This window comes from Lissotriton vulgaris, chromosome 10, assembly GCF_964263255.1.
Source record: "Lissotriton vulgaris chromosome 10, aLisVul1.2, whole genome shotgun sequence".
NCBI lineage: Eukaryota > Metazoa > Chordata > Amphibia > Caudata > Salamandridae > Lissotriton > Lissotriton vulgaris.
Window position 1 is genome coordinate 406,510,207 of NC_141698.1, and position 22,249 is coordinate 406,532,455.

Sequence of the window (22,249 nt, forward strand, 5' to 3'; positions counted from 1 at the left end):
GATTTCAATAAATACAAGGACGCATTTTATGCAAATCTCTATCACACCAAACAGAAATTCCATTTTAAAGTATACAATTGTATCAAAGGAGAACACAATATAATTCTTCAGGGATCTTTAATGTGTAGTATCTTGTATGATTTCCGCCAACACGTGTTTCGCCATAAGGGAAATACCCACGACTTCCTCAGGGCTGAGAAAAAATACAGAGAAAACATCATGTAGCCCCCCCATTCTTAGGGGTAATAATATTATGGTATAGAGAGTCCATTACATAGCCAAAATTCATTGGCATACACAGCCCTATGTGATACATACCACCAACCTATATAGGTGACATATGGGAGGAGAAAAGGTAAGGTACAGAAAAGATCTACACCATACCATTGTGGAATCAGTGTAGTATAGATCGAATTCATAGTTGCATCAACAAGGACATAGGAACCAAGTGAATGGTGCACGGAGGTGCTACATAAATATTAAGCAATTCTATGAGAATAGTGATCATGAGTAATAACTCCAACCGTGTTCCCTAGTTTGTAAAGATATCTGGAATAAATCCCAGGTCGACCTTGCGTTTGTCAGCGATTGTCAGTGAGCCTGTAGCGCATACAAAATATACTAGAACATACTATCTCCAAAACCATAAAAATAGAAGCCGTAAAGACCAGGAGTTTCTGTACATACCTTCTGACTGGTTATATTTCTGTCCCAGCCTAAGGATGGCTGGGTATAGAAGAAGTTTGTTCCAGTGTCAATATTGTGCATAAATATCAAGCTCTGGGATGAGTAAAAGCAATTTACCAACCAACGAGACTCTATAATAGTCAGTCATTTTGGCAAAGTCAACCCCCCATGAGTGATTGTCAGATTTGATCTGTATGACCATCACTGCAGAAATAATACAAGAATTGTAATTTACGGGTGCACCCCCAACACCGTGCAAAATTCATACGTAATCCGCGTGCAGCTTACCCTCTTGAATTTTGAGGATATGACCGCATTTATCAGTTGGGATCATGATGACCGTTAGCACAAATAAGTGCTATCCATACAGACAGTATTACGTCTGACCGAACGGTGCTATAGGAAGGGAAACAGAGACCGAAGCGTAGTCAGTAAATGTTATTATTAATATGCATCAAAGCGGGCTGTAAGGTAATGACCGGAATCAGTATTTCAGTGTATCTTACCTTTCCTGGTATATTTTCCTTTCATTTTGGAAATTCTCTGTTTCCCCATTTTATCTGTTTGACCTCCTTTAAAAAACTTGAGTCTTGATTGGATGCCCCCTCTGTCTCACTTTTGCTTGGTAAGGTTTCAAGTGAAGTGGAATTGGAGCTAGCCGGTATGGTATTTTGCACTGGAGTACCTCCCTGTTTGACACCTTTGTCTATCACGTGGTCATATTTCTTGGCAAAGGTGAAGATTCTCCCTTAGGTGTAATCAATCTCATCCCATTTAATGTTTCGGGATTTTCGCTGCTAATGTCTGCTTGATATTTGTTAAGCATATCATTTAGTATTATATAATTTTTCTCAGTGGCTTCTTTAAGGTCTAGCTCTTTGATTTCCAATTCCACTTGGGCAATCTGGTCTTGTAGCTTTTTTACTTTCCGTGAGGCATTTTCAATAAGAATATTCATGAGGTTAATTGAGTTGGAGGTCAATTCCTTCTCCCACAGTAGTAGGAAATCCTCATCTAGATCATCATATGTGGGGAGTACTTATGAACGGAGTCCCCTCGGAATTCTCTTAAGTCTTATATATTGTTCCAGGGTAGCTCCATCCCACCACTTTGAGTTTTCGGAGATTCGTCATTTTTCGAGTTTAATGAATTTATCCCTCAATCCTTCATTCTTTTTACTTCCGTTACCGCTGGCTAGGGAGGTAGTAATCGTTTCACCCCTTGCTAAGCTATCAAATAATTCTACAGCTTCTTTCCCTCTATCCATGTTGTATTATATTAATAGTAGTACCGTCGGAGCTGCCTAAGCAGGTCTGACTTGTTTGAACGAGATAGGATGATTATTTGCCTGGGTAACTAAGTCGCTTCTCGATTTTGGTGAAATTATACAGGATATCTAAATTAGTATTGGGTGCTTAGAGAAGGGTTAATCATATATTAATAATAACATTTACTGACTACGCTTCGGTCTCTGTTTCCCTTCCTATAGCACCGTTCGGTCAGACGTAATACTATCTGTATGGATAGCACTTATTTGTGCTAACGGTCATCACGATCCCAACTGATAAATGCGGTCATATCCTCAAAATTCAAGAGGGTAAGCTGCACGCGGATTACGTACGAATTTTGCACGCTGTTGGGGGTGCACCCGTAAAGTACACTTCTTGTATTATTTCTGCGGTGATGGTCATGCAGATCAAATCTGACAATCACTCATGGGGGGTTGACTTTGACAACATGACTGAGTATTATAGAGGTCTCGTTGGTTGATAAATTGCTCTTACTCCTCCCACAGCTTGATATTTATGCACAATATTGATGCTGGAACAAACTTCTTCTATACCTAGCCATCCTTAGGCTGGGATGGAAATATAACCAGTCAGAAGGTATGTACAGAACCTCCTGGTCTTTGCGCCTTCTAATTTTTATGGTTTCGGAGATAGTAGGTTCCAATATATTTTGTATGCCCTACAGGCTCACTGACAATCGCTGACAAACGCAAGGTAGTCCTGGGAATTATCCCAGATATCTTTACAAAATAGGGAACACGGTTGGAGTTATTACTCATGATCACTATTCACAAAGAACTGTTTAATATTTATATAGCACCTCCGTGCACCATTCACTTGGTTCCTATGTGCTTGTTGATGCAACTATGAATTCGATCTACACTAACACTGATTCCACAATGGGATGTGTAAATATTTTCTGTCCCTCACCTTTTCTCGTCTCATATGTCACCTATATAGGTTGGTGTATGTATCACATAGGGCTGTGTATGCCCATGCATTTTGGCTATGTAATGGACTCTCTATACCATAATATGATTACCCCTAAGAATGGGGGGCTACATGATGTTTTCTCTGTATTTTTTCTCAGCCCTGAGGAAGTCGTGGGTATTTCCCTTATGACGAAACACGTGTTGGCGGAAATCATACAAGATACTACACATTAAAGATCCCTGAAGATTTATATTGTGTTCTCCTTTGATACAATTGTATACTTTAAAATGGAATTTCTGTTTGGTGTGATAGAGATTTGCATAAACTGTTGATGATCTATGATCATAATTTTGGGGTAATTTGGATGATTAACCCTTCTCTGAGCACCCAATACTAATATAGATATCCTGTATAATTTCACCGAAATTAAGAAGCGCCTTAGTTACCCAGGAAAATAATCATCCTATTTTGTTCAAACTAGTCAGACCTGGTTAGGCATCTCCGACGGTACTACTAATAACTTAATACAACATGGATAGAGGTAAAGAAGCTGCAGAAATATTTGATAGCTTAGCAAGGGGTGAAACGATTACTACCTCCCTAGCTAGCGGTAACGGAAGTAAAAAGAATGAAGGATTGAGGGATAAATTAATTAAACTGGAAAAATTACAAATCTCCGAAAACTCAAAGTGGTGGGATGGAGCTACCTGGAACAATATATAAGACTTAAGAGAATTCCGAGGGGACTCCGTTCACAAGTACTCCCCACATATGATGATCTAGATGAGGATCTCCTACTACTGTGGGAGAAGGAATTGACCTCCAACTCAAATAACCTCATGAATATTCCTTTTGAAAATGCCTCACGCAAAGTCAAAAAGCTACAAGACCAGATTGCCCAAGTGGAATTGGAAATCAAAGAGCTAGACCTTAAAGAAGCCACTGAGAAAAAATATATAATACTAAATGATGTGCTTAACAAACATCAAGCAGACATTAAGCAGCGGAAAGCCCGAAAAATGTAAAGGAATTAGATTGATTACGCCCAAGGGAGAATCTTCACCTTTGCCAAGAAATATGACCACGTGATAGATAAAGGTGCCAAACAGGGAGGTACTCCAGTGCAAAATACCACACCGGCGAGCTCCAATTCCACTTCACTTGAAACCTTACCAAGCGAAAGTGAGACAGAGGGGGCATCCAATCAAGACTCAAGTTTTTTAAAGGAGGTCAGTTGGATAAAATGGGTAAACAGAGAATTTCCAAAACGAAAGGAAAATATACCAGGAAAGGTAAGATGCACTGAAATACTGATTCCGGTGATTACCTTACAGTCCGCTTTGATGCATATTAATAATAACATTTACTGACTACGCTTCGGTCTCTGTTTTCCTTCCTATAGCACTGTTCGGTCAGACGTAATACTATCTGTATGGATAGCACTTATTTGTGCTAACGGTCATCATGATCCCAACTGATGAATGCGGTCATATCCTCAAAATTCAAGAGGGTAAGCTGCATGCGGATTACGTATGAATATTGCACAGTGTTGGGGGGTGCACCCATAAATTACACTTCTTGTATTATTTCTGCGGTGATGGTCATACAGATCAAATCTGACAATCACTCATGGGGGGTTGACTTTGACAACATGACTGACTATTATAGAGGTCTCGTTTGTTGATAAATTGCTCTTACTCCTCCCACAGCTTCATATTTATGCACAATATTGACGCTGGAACAATCTTCTTCTATACCCAGCCATCCTTAGGCTGGGACGGAAATATCACCAGTCAGAAGGTATGTACAGAACCTCCTGGTCTTTGCGCCTTCTATTTTTATGGTTTCGGAGATAGTATGTTCCAATATATTTTGTATGCCCTAAAGGCTCACTGACAATCGCTGACAAACGCAAGGTAGGCCTGGGAATTATCCCAAATATCTTTACAAAATAGGAACACGGTTGGAGTTATTACTCATGATCACTATTCACATAGAATTGCTTAATATTTATATAGCACCTCCGTGCACCATTCACTTGGTTCCTATGTCCTTGTTGATGCAACTATGAATTCGATCTATACTACACTGATTCCACAATGGGATGGTGTAGATCTTTTCTGTCCCTCACCTTTTCTCATCTCATATGTCACCTATATAGGTTGGTGGTAATTATCACATAGGGCTGTATATGCCCATGCATTTTGGCTATGTAATGGACTCTCTATACCATAATATGATTACCCCTAAGAATGGGGGGGCTACATGATGTTTTCTCTGTATTTTTTCTCAGCCTTGAGGAAGTCGTGGGTATTTCCCTTACGGCGAAACATGTGTTGGTGGAAATCATACGAGATACTACACATTAAAGATCCCTGAAGAATTATATTGTGTTCTCCTTTGATACAATTGTATACTTTAAAATAGAATTTCTGTTTGGTGTGATAGAGATTTGCATAAACTGTTGATGATCTATGATCATAATTTTGGGGTAATTTGGATGATTAACCCTTCTCTAAGCACCCAATACTAATATAGATTTCCTGTATAAATTCACCGAAATCGAGAAGCGCCTTAGTTACCCAGGAAAATAATCATCCTATCTCGTTCAATACAAGGAAGCATCTTCTGTGGATTTCTTGTTAAATTTCGTTTTAGCAGCAACAAGGGCTGTCAGACTATCTTGTAAGTGTGAGGTGAAATAGGCGTGCTCCAATCTCATGATATCCTGAAGGAGATCACTAGTAAACTTGCGAGCAATTTTTCGTTTTTTCGCCACATACCCAATTATAAAATCTCTCGCTTTAGCTTTAAAAGCATCCCAAATGGTATGCTTAGGGATGGAAGGAGTATCATTGAACAAAAAAAACTCGTCAAAAAATTCAGTGACGGAGGTAGTGAACTTGGATCTAAAAGAAGGGTGTTATTAAAACGCCATCTTTTGGGTCCAGCAACTTTAGGTAAAATGTCAATATTAATTAGAACAGGGGCATGATCTGTTAATAGGATTGGACCAATTTCTGCATTAGTAAGAGTTTGGGCAATGTTATGGGTAACAAAAATATATTCAATCCATGACTGGGAGTGGTGGGAAGGGGAATAAAAAGTGAACTCTTTTGTCGACGGATTACATAGGCGCCAAGCGTCAATGAGTTTATGTTGTGAGACAGCTTGGGCAAAAAGCTTGTGAGATTTGTTTGGAATATAAGGAGCGCTGGAGTTTCTGTCTAGGAAGGGGTCAAGATGTTGATTGCAATCTCCTGCAAAAATGAAATTATCATCAACATATCGAGTGATGTGTTGCGATATCGCATGCCAAAAAGTAGGGTCACCACCAGTGGGAGCATAAACATTGAGGAGAGAGATTGGAACACCCCTAAGAGATAGTCTGACATGTATCCATCTACCTTCAGCAAGGGATTACGACATAAAATTGCTACCCCATTACGTTTACCATCGCCTGGAGAATAATAAACATCGCCCAGCCAGAGATGGGTTTCTTGTAAAAATGCAAAATCGACATTTAGTTTGGCCAGGTGAGATAAAATTCTTTGTCGTTTGATTGGGGAATTGATACCCGTTAACATTCCATGTGATTATTGTCAACGACATCGGATACAAAGCAAATTATGATAGACAAATTGAAGAAATTCAAAGGAAAAGCCCATGAGAAAAAGCGAACGAAAAAAAGTAGATGTTTGTAATAGATAGAAAGGAAGGAGAGAGAGAACAAAGCAATAGGACAGAATTCAAGAGAGGAAGAAGCAAAGAAACTGTGAATAAAAGAAAGGAGAAAAGTGAGAAAAACTGAGTGGATGCTAGGAAAGAGATACGCAAGGAAGGAACAAGGAAACAACATACCTACAAAAGGAGAAAACTAGGATGAATGGAGGGGGGATGGGACCACATGGGTAAGGGAACACATCCAAGGTCAGCTGAGTGGGGAACCAGGGAGACACCATCAAACGAGGGAAAGGTTCCTGTGGAGGTGAAGGAGAAGAACAAGGGATTAGGAAAGAGACTAAAATAGAATAATAAATATAAATAACAGTGAACGACAATGCAACTCTAAGAAAGTAAGTGTCTGGATATTAAGACTCCGTACAAGAGTAAAAGAAACAAAATGCAATAACATTGTAAAAAACAAACAGCACTGTAACTCATCCAGGAAATGAAGTTGAAGAACCAAAGGAATCCATGGTAGAAGTCTTATGTGAATTAATAAAACTTTGCAGGCGCACCGGATCTTCATAGGTGGTTGTTCTGGTATTGTAAGTAACTTTAAACAAACAAGGATGGTAAAGGCCGTATCTAGCTCCCATCAAGCGGATATCTTCCATCATGTTTAGGAAGGCCTTTCGACGGTTGGCAGTAGTTTTGGCATAGTCCTGGGCAAAGAACAGAGAGGAGCCAGACCATGGTAATTTTGGAGAGGATTTAACAGCTGCTAGAACCTTCAGATGATCAGTGTACTCTAAGAAATAAAGAATGACGCCTCTTGGTCTTTGTGAAGGGGAAGCAAGAGTAGATGGACGACCCAGTCGATGAGCACGTTGAATATTGAGAGTCGTACCCTCTGGCAGATGGAGCAGTTTAGGAAGGAACGATTTGAGGAAGGCAAGTGGGTCTGAACCTTCAAGTCCTTCTGCTAGGCTGTAAATGCGAAGATTATTCCGCCTATTCCGATTTTTCAATTACTCCACCTGTTTCTGAAGAGCAGACACTTGAGAATTCAAATGAGAAACTGTGGAACAGGTTTCCTGAAGAGACGCAACAGAGTGTTCAACGGAAGATACCCTTGTTTCAAGTTGTGACCAATTGTCAGTGAGAACCTGAAGGTTGACGTTGGTTTCTTCCATGAAAGGATGGAGGGCTCTGATTTCCTCCAGCAATAGCTCCATAGAGACAAGTGGTGGTTGTTTGAGTGGTGAAGGAGAGACTTTTTTAGTCTCTTGATATTAGTTTTCCCCGATGCAGGTTGAGAGGATTCCATTACTGTATCTGAACCTGATGAGGTGAAGGAATCTTCTAGTTTGGAGAAGGCAGAGAAGACTTTAGAGTTTTTCACCAAAACCCTCTATGTTGTGTGAGGCGAGTGTGACATAAACTTGAGCCTACCCATAAATTATACGTCACAAGATATTTGTCACAAGATATACGCGAGAGAATGAGTAATCTCACAGAGGAAAACATAACAAATATGGAAGAAGTAACTTGAGTGAAGATGTGACCTCAGGCAGCGTTGATGAAGTCTAGATGTTAGGAGCATAGAGTATGCTTAATGAGTGAGGCAATTAACATGAAATGAATTCAATAAGGAAAATAAAGTTCATGACAGACAACTGAGCAAGCAGGATCAGATGGGAAGCACAAGCATACAGATGAGCATGTTGAAGCAGATGTGGAAATCAGCAGCCTGGCTTAATAGCATAAAAATAGGGCTCAATGTACAAGTCTTGTTGGTCAGAATGAGGAGCATAGGAAATCCAAAGGGCACTCCTTACGTTGAAGAGAAAGGCGGTCAAAATGCGCAAAGAAGGTGAGGAGATTCATGGTAGCGACAATAATCAGTGTACGCAGTCGCGGAAGGCCATTCCTCAATAGTGACAGGAGAGAGGAGCAGAAACGTGCTGAGATGCAAAGTTTTCAATCACAAAGCCATCAGCAGGGTCAAGAGCAGCACTAGCAGGCAGGAGAGATATGAAGAAGGCAAACTCCTTCATTTAAAAAACTTCACAGGCCGCCGCAAAGGGAGAAATGAAGAGAAGCGTGAGGCATTGCAAAATGGCAGTCACACTGGTAACGGGACCGATAACTTACTGCAGCATAATAAATCGTTAATAGAGCGAGGGAGGAGTGCCTAATCCCGGTAGGAGAAATATGAAACAGGCAAAGTCCTTCATTGAAGAGACTTTGCAAGCCGTCACAGAGGGAAAGATGAAGAGACGCGCTGAGCGTTACAAAATGGCGGCCGCACTGGCGGCGGGACCGCAAAACTTACTGCGGCATAGTAGTTCGTTAATGAAGGAAGAGGAGTGTTCCCGAGTGTCGCGGAGTCAGCCTGATCTGTTCCGAAAAACTGCATAACCTTCAAGCAGGAAAAGACGGTCGTAGAGCTTCAGGTCTCCCGGAGCCACAGCGGAGCCTCACTCGAACGCCGCCTCTACCCTCGGGCGCCAAGCCACGCCCCCCATCAAAGCATTTTCTTATATAGACAGAATGGATAAATCCTTGCATACATCATGACCATAGTTATCTTAACCAGTGAAATGTATTCATCTTGCCTCCCAATTATCCCATGGGTAGAATGTTTAAGCAGTAAAATGAGAGGGAATTCTCATTAATACGTGTAACTGAACTACAATGGTGATATGTCCAGTGCTATAAAACTGTTAAACAACCTTGTTTACACCAGTAAGCAAGACAAAATTACTATACTGAATATCTGACCTTTTGTTGTTTTGGACACAGACAGTTTACATGCCCACATTATTGTTTTATGAAGTGATAGATAGATGCTGACATCTCCAAATTAATTTAGGGGTGCAAAAGACTAAGGAGCTGATTGTGATCTTGTTCGGAAGGGCTCCAGATAGGATTCTTTAATATCGAATCCGATTCGGAACCCTTGTATCTGACAGAATCGGTTGAACTTCCGGATGACCAAGTACCATGCTAGGAAACCGTCCAGGCTGTCTGAATCAGTTCAGAACTTACTTTGTGCAGTCCGAGTCTTTCGGAACCAAATCATACAGCCCAACGGAGACCGATTCGGACAGCTGTTCTGAGTCAATTTACCTGAGACAGAACAGCTTTGGGAATCTGTCTTTGGTGTTCCGTTGTGGGCCCCCCTCCACCTGGAGGAGAACAAATGTGGCCCGTGGGTGTACCCAAGGGCCCCCTCTTCCCAATGTGGCAGGCAGCATGGGATGCCCACCACAGGGTGCAAATTTTTCCCCAACCATCCCTTTTTTCAATGGGAGCCAGTGTTTGCGTGCAGTGCACAAGCTCCCATTGAAGTCAATGAGAATCCGAACAAACCAAGCCTGTAAGCATACAGACACATCCTAATCAGTTGCTAGAACTTCCCAAAAACGATTCGTTAGGAAAGCATTATTAACCAGATTTGTTGGGAATGCTTAACTAAAGACATTGTATTTGGCCCCTTAGAAGGGCACGTACTCTTTCGTACATTTAGCCTCTTCACGGGTAGGGACATTGGCAGAATTTTTCACAAAAATGTTGGACTGTTATGGGCAAGTAGTTAACTTTATAGACCCTAATTACACTAGGGCAGAGCTCCGATATCGATTCAATTTCCATTCAATTTCGATTCAATTTCTCATTAAAGTCTGATAACCCTACACTTTAAGAAAGGTGAGGTTAAATACCTTAACTACTTTCATTTGAGAAGAGACCTGTCTGATGGCTCAATGCTATGGGCCTGATTCTGATGCGGTTAGGAAGGCCACCTAATGGCATTTGCTCTGTTCAAATCAGATCGGGAGCGTGTCTTCCGACCGACTTGGAAAGATTTCTGACCAACCGAGTACGATGCGGTTAGGAAGGCCACCTAATGGCATTTGCTCTGTTCAAATCAGATCGGGAGCGTGTCTTCTGACCGACTTGGAAAGATTTCTGACCAACCGAGTACGATGCGAGTTTGGCATTAGGAATATCCCAGTCGAACCTAACAGCATTTTGAATGACTGAGCCGTATGGAGCAGAATTGAACAACTCTACGGGCTGCATTTCTTAACAATAGTAGAATGCTCGATTCAGACAGCCTTCCCAAATCAAGCCGTCAGACTCAAATCGGCAGTGGGAATCTGAATTTGGGGAACCATAGTGGGCCCGCCTGCACCCAGAGCCTTCCCAATTGGGTCCGTGGGGGAACCCATGGGTCCCCCATGATCAGCCGTGCACATTGTGGCAGAAACTGAGGGGGGGCCACCACAAGGTGCCCCATTTTTCCTAGCCACCCCTTTCTTCAATGGAAGCCTATGCATTCAGTCAGAATAAAGGCTCCCATTGAAGTCCTTGGGAGTCCAACCAAATCGTATCTTTAAGCCTCCAGATGTATTATACTCGGTCAGTTGGACCCTCCAGATCCAAATTGTCAGAAACCATTTCTAAACCCATTTGTTCGGGAAGCTTTCCAAACCACATCAGAATCGGGCCCTATATGGGAAACCAAAGCAGCACTGACATGTAGAAGTTGAAGCCACCAGGAGAGGTGCTTTGAATTGCAGTCCTCCACTCCCCCCGCGCTACTGGGAAACATCTTACCAGGAGAAAGTACCAAACGGTAATGGGGGCCAAAACAGGGTATTTGGGGAAAGAGAAACTACTTGAATGTCTGCCCTGATTCTGCCAATTGCCGCACACTGAAGTTCTGGCTTGCAAACCACTGTGTCGTATATCAAATGGAAGGATCAATACCCCTGGGACTCACTTGATCCTGGAAAAGAGAAATGTGTAAGAACTGAACTATACTACTAATGGTATACTATATAATGGCCTTTGAACATATGAAGGCTATGTCTGCAACTATGTGAATTGAGCTGTGTTCAGGAACTTAATGACACATGCTAGTTTGTGATGCCTTGTCATATAAGTAAAGGCCAGACATATCTAACTCAGGTTTGTAGACAGGTAGGAAGGACTCTTGCAGAAGCAGATTCTCTTGGAATCAGAGCCTAAGAAGGGGCTGGAACTCTTAAGTCAGGGCACAGCATAAGACAAGTACAATTCTGGGTATGCAGGGGAAGAACTCTATCACTCACTCACACTATAACACTTACCAAACACGCTACTACACACACACAAAAAGGAATATAAATGCCAAGTCACAAAGCACACTAATGAATTGATTGGGATTACATGCCCTTAGAACTCTTGAGGTCCTGAAAACATGAGAATGAAAAAGCTCTTGGTAATAAAGCTTTTAAGTAATAAGGCTCTTGGTAAAAAGGCTTTTGGTAATAAGGCTATTGTTTTCACACACCCACAACCATGTAGGTAACAATCCCAAATGCAGAGCTTAGCGTTAAAACAAAGGATTTCCCAAGTACTATAGTTGAAGCAGAAAGTCCTGAAATAGCACTTTATATACAAGCCTTATCGTTTGCTGATGGCAGCTGCCCCCAATGCACCAATTGTGTAATGAAACTTGAGGGGGGCCCCTACAAGGTACATGGAGGGCCCCCCCCCGGACTCAATCAGGAGCTCTCCTGCCAGAGTACTGTGCTGAGGGGGGCCCCGAGAGCTGGGGACCCCCTTCTTCTGCGGGCTGCATGGACCTGTGCTACGCCACTGCAATGCGCAAGCTTGCTTGTTGATTGCAATCTACTCATCTGTGTTCCTTTTGAATTGCAGGGTACGGCTCAGCGCCTCAGAGTAGACATTGCCATGATGCAGGAAAAGATGAAAGTAGGGACTGTAGAAATCCAGGATTGATGAGGTCAGATGATTAATGAGATACTGCTAGTTTGGATTTGGAATTGATTGTCAAGCGAGAAGCAGCTCTGTACGAGGTCCTAAGATGGCCACTGAGAATGTTGTGTCTCGCACGACCAGGGAATCCCCAATAGGGCACTCCTCGTCAGAGCATGTTGGAGCAGAGTGTGGCTGTGGGCACATCTGGGGGCATAGCCTTGCCTGCCACTCACTGCCTTAACCCATACCAGCCCGCAAAGGACTGAATGGGAAACAGGATTCAAGCAACCCTTGATAAGACCAAACTGAAAATAGAGAGTTTCTCAAATTCTCGAGATCCATCTTAGTTTAGTCCTATGGGATCACCCTTAGCTCTAAAAATGTTTTATGACAGTCACCGCAAAGCCTGGTAAAAATAGCTAGAATGCACATGGGACTTTGTTTAAGGGAACTCAGTTTAAACCATACAAGTGGATTCAAGTTGAATTTGGGCTCCTGAAGAGCACATTTTGTTTTTTAAATCAGGTCAGAATGCGGAATTTTTATGTGAGAAACCATTCACTTATATTGCATTTAAGCAGTTCCCAACAATGTATTATGTGCTTGTTGCTAAGATTCAATTGATGGCTATTTTCGAAAGCCACCTGACGCAAATAAATGATGGTAAAATTTCAATATATATTCAAGAATAAATGACTTCCTCATTTAAAAAAAACCTGAGAAGTTTAGTAGATATGCAAGGTGACAATTTGAATTAGCCAAATGGAAGGCAGGGCACTGTTGTGATCTTTAAATGTCCAAATAAAGTTGCAGGGAGTGGATGGAGGAACTCAAGGATCCTAGATGTGTGATATGGTTTTAAACCTCTTCCAAGAAGGATTTACTCATTGCGTCCTATTTATTCTTAATATATAATCACAATTATAGTGTCTTAGTATGCATCATATGTTGCAGTATGGTTATACATTTCACAAAGTCATTCTTATTTCAATATCTTTAATCTACCTTATGTAACATAATTCTCTATTTCAGGATATGTTGCATGTGTACGTCTGGATGACTTCTGCTCCTGTTTAGTACTAAAATATGTCTCTGTGTTCAGCAGAAGATCTGTGCCTGTTTCTACAAAAGCTTTCTGAGGATTTACTGTCTTCTATATCAATATACTTCTAGTGTTCCTGGATGTTCTATATTAACTCCTGAGAGATAGGGAGAGACAGACATGCACACCCACAGCGTAGTCTTGCTATTTTTGTTTTTTATTGTTAGGGTTCCTCTGCTAATGTTCTGTTACCTGAAATGTGTGCAATATTGAGTCCATGCACCTGCAAACTCAGGTTTCCTTGTTCCTCTTTTTTCTTCCATTTCTAGATGTGCTCTCATAAAACCTGCCAATTTTAGTATCTCCAGATACCACCAATGGGTATTGGATGTGTCTGTTGTTTCCAAATTCAGTGATATGTGCCTTTTTGATATAACAATGAGAAGTCTATAGATTTATGTGTAGCTCTTTTGTTCATAGGGTGTGTTTGAGGCACAGTAAACAAGTCTTGTGTGGAGTTAATTTGTTTATCTTTGGATTCCAAATTAGCGGCATGAATGTGCCCAAATAATGGTAATTCCAAATGATATGATAGAAATCCACATTTAACAATCAATCAATCCAAATTCTTTATTTGACGACCATAGAAGAGCAAGATAAATATACAAGTGCATGCATGTTAAAATCACAAAACAATTTTAATAAGATCAAAGATGAAAAATTAAACCAAGTCCAAAACGGCAGGACCATAACAAAATAATAAACTACTGCAATATTGAACAGCCGACTTAAGAAAAAAAGACCGACATTCACGCATACATCTACAGAGGGGCGCATAAGCACATAAACCATGCAGGACTATATTTAAAGAACCCCTGCTTCTTTAAAATAGGGAAAAGGTATCTTCTTGAAAAGGGCAGGTAAAATTTGCCAAAAATTGTTTTTTTATAAAAGAATTGTGTGCCACATGACTTAATCATAAGGGCAAAGGCATTCTGTAAGAAATTTGGTTACAGGTTCATCAATCCTTTTCAGGCTGAGGCACAAGCAAACCGCAAATCAACCTGTGCTCAACCCTCTGATAGCCTGGCACAGCTCAATCAGGCTTAACTTAGAGGCAATATGTAAAATATTTATGCAGCCTTTCAAACAGTAATAAAGTGAAAACAAAACACAAGAAAACCCCCACACTAATTTAGAAAATGACACCAAAATGACAAAAATCCAAGTAGAACTAGAGATATGCATTTTTAAAGATTTAAGTGACAATAGTGCCTAAAACCACAAAGAACCACTTGTGGCTATCTGGTTGTGCAAGACTAGGATAAAGAGACAAGTTCAGGCTGAATGTTATGGGGCACAGGTCAGTTGTGGGGACCAGGTTAGTCCTGCTGAAAAGTTCCCTTCTCGGTTCAGTGCAGAGAGTCCTATTCGCAGTGGAGGGTTCTGCGAGGAGCAGGGAAGCATCACAGATGGTCGTCGATGAAGCGGGTAGAGCAGGCCTGGCATGACAGATGGTTGTAACAGTAGCAAAAACATACTGTAGTCTCAAGCGGTCGATGTTGTAGTACAAAGGGTCGGGTTGATGGAACTTCATGTTAGTCGGAGGTACACGCGATAAGGTTTGGGCACTAATGCGACCATTTGCAATTGCAAAGAGCCCAAAACCCTAAATTCAGCTCCACTGAGGTGACACCAAGGGTCCAGGAGCTGAAGGGCACCCCTTGGGGGAGAGGGGGTCAGGGGCTTGCTCCAGCTGGATCTGGGTGCTGGTTCAGATGGTTGGAAGCCTGTTGCGTCACTGTGCCTCTGAATATGAAACCAGTAGACCAGCAAATGGAGTCACTCTGGAAGTCCTGCATTCTGACTCAGGCAGAAGGACAGCTAATCCAGCAGAGGAGCAATCTAGCAAGACAGTAGTCCAAGAGGACAGAAGTCCAGCAGAGGGGAGGTCCATTCAGTAGCACAGCACTTCTTCCTCTTGACAGAGTCTCCATATGCCCAGAAGTGTACTGAAGAGAACAATATTTATGCCTAGTGTTTCCTTTGAAGGGGGAGAAGCTCCTAGATGTTTCCTATTGAAGTACGCAGGTTTCCTGCCTCCCCTTCCCCGGGTCCACTCTAACTACAGGGGATATTCAGCACTTTGTGTGGAGGCTACACAGTCTACTGAAGTGTAAGTAGAGCTGTTTTCAGATCCACCCTCCCACCCTGTTTGTGATGGCCCATTCAGGCACACCTACTCTCCCTATTGTGTGGAGCTGTCTAACAGGAATACAAAAATACCAACTGCAAATTACACCCAGTCATGTGACCCAGAGAAATGATTCAGGCATAAGCAAATTGATACACACCCATCAACATGGACATGTATTACTAAATACCTGCTCTTGATGTGATCTGAGAGGCTGTGGATTAAAGACCCCAACCTGCTCAGGTTTTGACTAAATTCAAATTAGACTTCCTTGAAATTGCTAAGGCAAAGAATGTCTTCGACTTCCAAGGAGACTACTATCTCAAAACTAAAGGGGTCGCAATGGGTGCAGGCTGTGCTCTATATGGATCACTATTAAAGCATTCATGTTTTTAACACTGAGAATCCATACTCTGTGAACATCGCCCTGTAGAACTAATATATTGATGATATTCCCATGATTGGGCAGGTAATGAACACGATCTTCGCAGTTTTTACAGCCGGCTCAATGAGAGATCTCAGGATATTACGTTTACACTGGAGTGTGATAGAGTTGAAACATAACATTGTCATCTTATTCAAAAAGTACCCAATAGCATGTTAGCATTTATAGTTCTAATACATTATATTTGCATATTGTGTATAGACGTACTTAGTAAATATAGATGTTGCGTTATCTAGGTTATACAGATCAAAGGGAGAGAGAGGACTAGATAGGCTAGTCCGGATCCCCTGGGTTATATATGTAAAATCAATAGGGACTAGCTGATTTTTAGGGAGAGTATAGGAGACTCAAGTACGTCAGACAATATAAGTAAGGAAAAAATGCTGTTTTCCTTAGTAAGCCCTCACCCACCGACCTAGTCGGTGGCATGCTTCATCATCGGGCCCACCACAGTGGCACCGAATGTGCCCCGGGTGTGCTTCAACGCCAGGAGACTGCGGAGCTGGTATATTGCTGAGTGTGCAGTGAAGGAGTGAGAAGGTGAAGTTTAAAATGCTATACAAGGGATCCCAGCACCCGAGGGTTAGCAAATTTTAATAAACTGGGTCTCTGTTAGCAGGTTAAAAAGGCAAATGGACGTAAGTAGGAGTGTTATGATGACCTCCAGCGTCCAGTGTGGTCTACATGTTTCAGCCAGTGCCTTTATATTCTAAGCTGGCTTTCCTCAGGACCAATAGGATAAGTGAAGGTGCAAAAATAAATAATAATAAACTATATTAAGTGGTTGTGTTATTTTTTAACTATGTGTTGCGCACGCTAAGGCGCTGTAACTGTTAGAGGGGGATTCCCTCAAGCTTTGCTACATAAAACACAAAGGACAAAGACAGGACGTACAGGGTAGAGTCATGTTAAAATAGTAGGTTTTTTGAACCATTGATTGCCGACTAATAAGGTAGTGTGCGACCTATATGCGGCTAGTGTGGGCTCATGGCTACTGCATGGTCCCAGTGAGGGTTTAATAAAACCGTTAGTGAGAGGTGGTGGGCTAAAAGAGCGAAATCACAAGGTGAGGTACAGGTAAGTAAGATGCTGGGTCCTCACTCTGTGTTTTCTGGTACAAAGCCTCATGGGTCGCCTGGCAGAGAAAGAGACCCTGTGGGAATAGAAGGTTGTACAAGGCTGTCTAACCGAGTAGTTCGGTCTGGTTCCTCCTTGGACCTATTCGTCCTTCCGCGGCGCCCGGTTCGAAATAAGTGGGCCGCGCAGGAATCGCCTACCATGACATGGCGCGCTATGCGCACCCCTCCCTCTCTGTCTACCAATTTTACCTCTACTCAGGTGAAACGCATTAAACAACCAGTATAAAAGAGAATCCAGGCGGCCCACTCATTTCGAACCGGGCGCCGCGGAAGGACGAATAGGTCCAAGGAGGAACCAGACCGAACTACTCGTGAGTAAACAAGACCACTATACCTACAACTGGGGTAAGCACCAATTCTCTTTCCTTACAGGTTAGACAGCCTTGTACAACCTTCTATTCCCACAGGGTCTCTTTCTCTGCCAGGCGACCCATGAGGCTTTGTACCAGAAAACACAGAGTGAGGACCCATCATCTTACTTACCTGTACCTCACCTTGTGATTTCGCTCTTTTAGCCCACCACCTCTCACTAACGGTTTTATTAAACCCTCACTGGGACCATGCAGTAGCCATGAGCCCACACTAGCCGCATATAGGTCGCACACCACCTTATTAGTCGGCAATCAATGGTTCAAAAAACCTACCATTTTAACATGACTCTACCCTGTACGTCCTGTCTTTGTCCTTTGTGTTTTATGTAGCAAAGCTTGAGGGAATCCCCCTCTAACAGTTACAGCGCCTTAGCGTGCGCAACACATAGTTAAAAAATAACACAACCACTTAATATAGTTTATTATTATTTATTTTTGCACCTTCACTTATCCTATTGGTCCTGAGGAAAGCCAGCTTAGAATATAAAGGCACTGGCTGAAACATGTAGACCACACTGGACGCTGGAGGTCATCATAACACTCCTACTTACGTCCATTTGCCTTTTTAACCTGCTAACAGAGACCCAGTTTATTAAAATTTGCTAACCCTCGGGTGCTGGGATCCCTTGTATAGCATTTTAAACTTCACCTTCTCACTCCTTCACTGCACACTCAGCAATATACCAGCTCCGCAGTCACCTGGCGTTGAAGCACACCCGGGGCACATTCGGTGCCACTGGGGTGGGCCCGATGATGAAGCATGCCACCGACTAGGTCGGTGGGTGAGGGCTTACTAAGGAAAACAGCGTTTTTTCCTTACTTATATTGTCTGACGTACTTGAGTCTCCTATACTCTCCCTAAAAATCAGCTAGTCCCTATTGATTTTACACGCGTTATCTAGGTTGACAACTGTGCCACCATTTTAGCTCTAGAAGGCACCTTTTGCTTTTACAATTGCAACTGTTACTTGCTCATTTACGAGAAATGGTCTTCGGTAAGTTTCGTTTCTCCAATGCTGAAACATGTCGCTAACGCATGCCTTTCCTGTTACATAGAGGCCTTCTCCCACCTGACTTGAAGGGAGGATAGGCCAGACGACCTTGGATAGTGGATAGCTTGTACCAGGCTGTAAAATCAAAACTTATGCTCTATGCCCCCATTGTATTACGACAGCTACCAGTATTTTTCCATAATAGGCGGGTCGTTGTGGGCTCCACAACCAACAATATGTAACTTTATGCTTGTTAGAGTCAGTCCATGATCAGCCATCATAGGAGGCTGGTCAGACTAGACTCCACCGCAGTGTATCTTGTGAATAAAATAGTTTGCTTTCATTCTCTACTCTGTCATCGACTCTTCATTTCTGGAAGGTAAGAGGAGAACAAGAGTGACCCAGGTGACCCTAGTTGGGCCACTTCCTTCAGTTGGCGCCCAAACAGGGACTTAACCAGGGGACCCATCCTGCCAGTAATCGGGTCTATGGGGCCGGGGTTGTGTCCGGTCCGATGGGCGGATCGGGGATCCCCATATGATAGAGCTTGGTTCTCGCGGCTGCCCCCCCTGTCTGATCAGACTGCTCCTGTCTAGTGGTCATCTTAGCTGGGGTCCTGATAAGGCAAAACCTTTGGATCAGTTTTTCTGAAGAGTTGGCAGTGGAGAATAATCTTCTCTGACCTGCATGCACTGGGTGAGTTTTAGTAAGTGAGGCACCGTCTTGATTAACTTGGCGGGTCTGCTGACCCTTGTGATATGGAGTGTTTTGAATTTTCTGCCAGGCCACTTACTGAATTTGGTTTAATATTGAAAAGTCCTGGGGCTAAAGCCTATCTTGTCTTGGTGCAGTCCGTTGACTCACTTGGAGAGCTCTTTGGTTTGTGTATTCTTGTTGTGTGTGTGTGTTGATTTAGGTGGAGATTGAAAGTGTCTGATGCTAGAATGCCTTGTTGGAGTAAAGTGTGCTTCGGGTGCCGCTGTCGTTCTGCTGAGCATTGCCTGGAGGAAAGGTAGCCTGCGCCTCCAAAAGGCACTCCAAGTTTCAGATGTATGTGAAGTAAGTATTGGCCTTATTATGTTTCGTACATTATGGCACAAGCATAATAGGGACAATGCTGAGCTTCAGTGGTCACTGGATGGTACCTTTGATGAACAAAAATTGAATTATTTACAGGACAAATTATTTGCTAGAAGAAGTAGGCAGTTGATGATTGATATTTTGAGGTATGGCAGAAGGAAGCTAAACAGAGGCGTATGCATGCCAAGAAGAAGTCTAGGAAGAGGGCAATGCAAACGGTGGTTCAGAAAGCTTTAGCTTATAATAAGGAGCAAACTTAAAAGGGTATTGAGTGTGCTGATAGGAATTTTCAATTGCAATGTAATAAGTCTCATGTTGTTCGAGAGGAAGAGGATCCTTTTGTAGAGGATCTGTTGGATACTTGTCCCTCACCTCCCTTTGCCCCACAGAGAATATATCCTGTTGTTCCATTGCCTCCGTCCATTGCCTCATCGCCCCCTTCTAGTCTTCCTGCAGTTTCAACAGCTTTGGCTGCAGCGCTATTTGTATCCCCTCCAGTTTCGCAACATGCGAGCGTGGTGACTGTAGGCACCCCTGCAGTGTCTGCTGCTTCCTCTCATGTTTCTCCCCTTCTCTTACACACACCACTCAGTCATTGCTTATATTGTTACCTGTGTCTGTAACTCTTTACCGGGCATTTCATCTGTGGTGTTGGGTAGTGTTGGGACACCAGTACGGGGGTCAGATGGAGGGGATATGATGGCGGCATGGGAGCAAATGGGGAGGGCATTGATTGGGTCTGATGTGGGAGACAAGGAGGAAAAGATGGTAGCTAATCAGGCTGCGCAGTGGGTCCAGAGTCCGATCTACAGTATAGAGGACGTGTGGAGTGTGATGAAAGATTTTGATCCGTTTGTGCAACAGCATGCCTTTCAACATATGTCAGCTACATTGATTAGTTTGTGGGAACAGTGTATTGGAGCAGCTCCTCAAGTTATTTACGATATTCGGGATCATGTATATTCAGTTGGTATGGCCCCTTTAGACATTTTTAGAAATGTTGGGAAGCTTCTCTGTTATCGAGAAAGATTGCATAATCGTACTCCAACTACAGTGTCCCCGTTTCAAATGAGAGAGGTGAACTCTGTTTTTTATCCTGAAATCCCAGAACAGCGTAATCAGAATGGAGATACTGTTCAGCAGGGGATAGAGGCTCATTTTTGGGAACAATTGGTCTATACCCCATGGAAGAGAAATGAGGTGCTTGCTTTAAAAGTCAGTTACCGGACCCTCGGAAAAATCCTACTGCATACTATAAAGAATTACCAGAGGCTGCCTCCTCATCAATTATGACTTTAGCAGATATTGAGATTTGTTTTGGCTTTTGGTGCCAGTGGACATTTGGCAGTAAGTGCGTACACAGTATCATGCGGCGGAGCTGGTTGCTACTTCTAATGACAATAAGGCATGGGATTAGGGAGAAAGGCTGGTGAAAACCCCAAAGCTGAAATTTTGGCTTTACCAAGCTGTGTTATCACCTATATGCATTCTCTTATCCCACCTAGTTGGGTGGATTGGGACAAGTTAACAGCATGTTGTCAGAAGAAAGAGGAGAGTGTGTCAGATATTTTTACTCCTTTTGAGGGGTTGTTCCTCTACTTCAGTGGGCAGAATTTGTCAGTTGAAGGTGGTATTTGTTTGTTTGTTAATAGGTTCATCATGAATTTGCTTCCTGAAGTTGCGGCTCGGCTGCAAGCTTCTGAGAGTACTTGGACTACTTCCTCTCCTTCAGTGATGTTGAATATGGCTCAATATCATGAGCATTGAGAAAATGAGGAAAATGATAAAATGGAGAAAAAGAGTAAGGATTCGAGGACGAAGGTGTTGCTACAGCAGGTTGCAAGGCGGTCCAGAAGGGGTCGAGGCACTGGCCCGGATCAAAGGTCATGGTGTGTCGAAAGGGGAAGCACGCCCTTTGGGCTGAATCAGTGTGCGTATTGTAAAAAGGAGGGACATTGGCGAAGTGAGGTTCTGGAGCTGTTACAGAAACTTGCAGTACCCAGAGGATGGGGTCCAGGTGGAAGGGGCTGTGGACAGGTTGGTCGGGATGAGGATAAAGTTGATACATCTCCATGGGGTCGTTTCAGATCAGAATTATTTTGATGACCCCTGGGGAAGGCAGTACTATCATGATGATTATGATGGATGAAGTTACAGGAACGGCCTAAAGCTAGGACAGCAAGGGACACGGTGAGGGACCAGTCCAAATTCCTGTAGATCAGTGTGGTCCTTATGTGCCAGCAGATTTGCATGGTTCGGCACAGAAATCTTTGGTAGATACAAGTGCAATGAACAGCTCTGTTTCTCATTCACTGGGCCCCGGGGCAGCCCTGTCTGGCCGTAATAATGTCTCAGTAGGCTTTTCAGGCGTACCGGTTGTATGCCCAATATTCCGACCTCTTGCTTTTACAGTTGCTCCTTCTACTGTGGAATCCCCATTTTTGTTGACAGAAAATTGTGTGGGAAATTTATCAAGACTGGACTTATTGAAGAAGTTAAATGCCACCATTTATTGTTCCCCGGATGGTGTTTATCTGACTTTTGGACTTAATGTGGTTAGTGCAAGGCAGTGTTTGGCAAAAGATGCACTGCTGCCTATTGAATTCAAGGATGTTACACACAAAAAGGGGTGGAGAGGA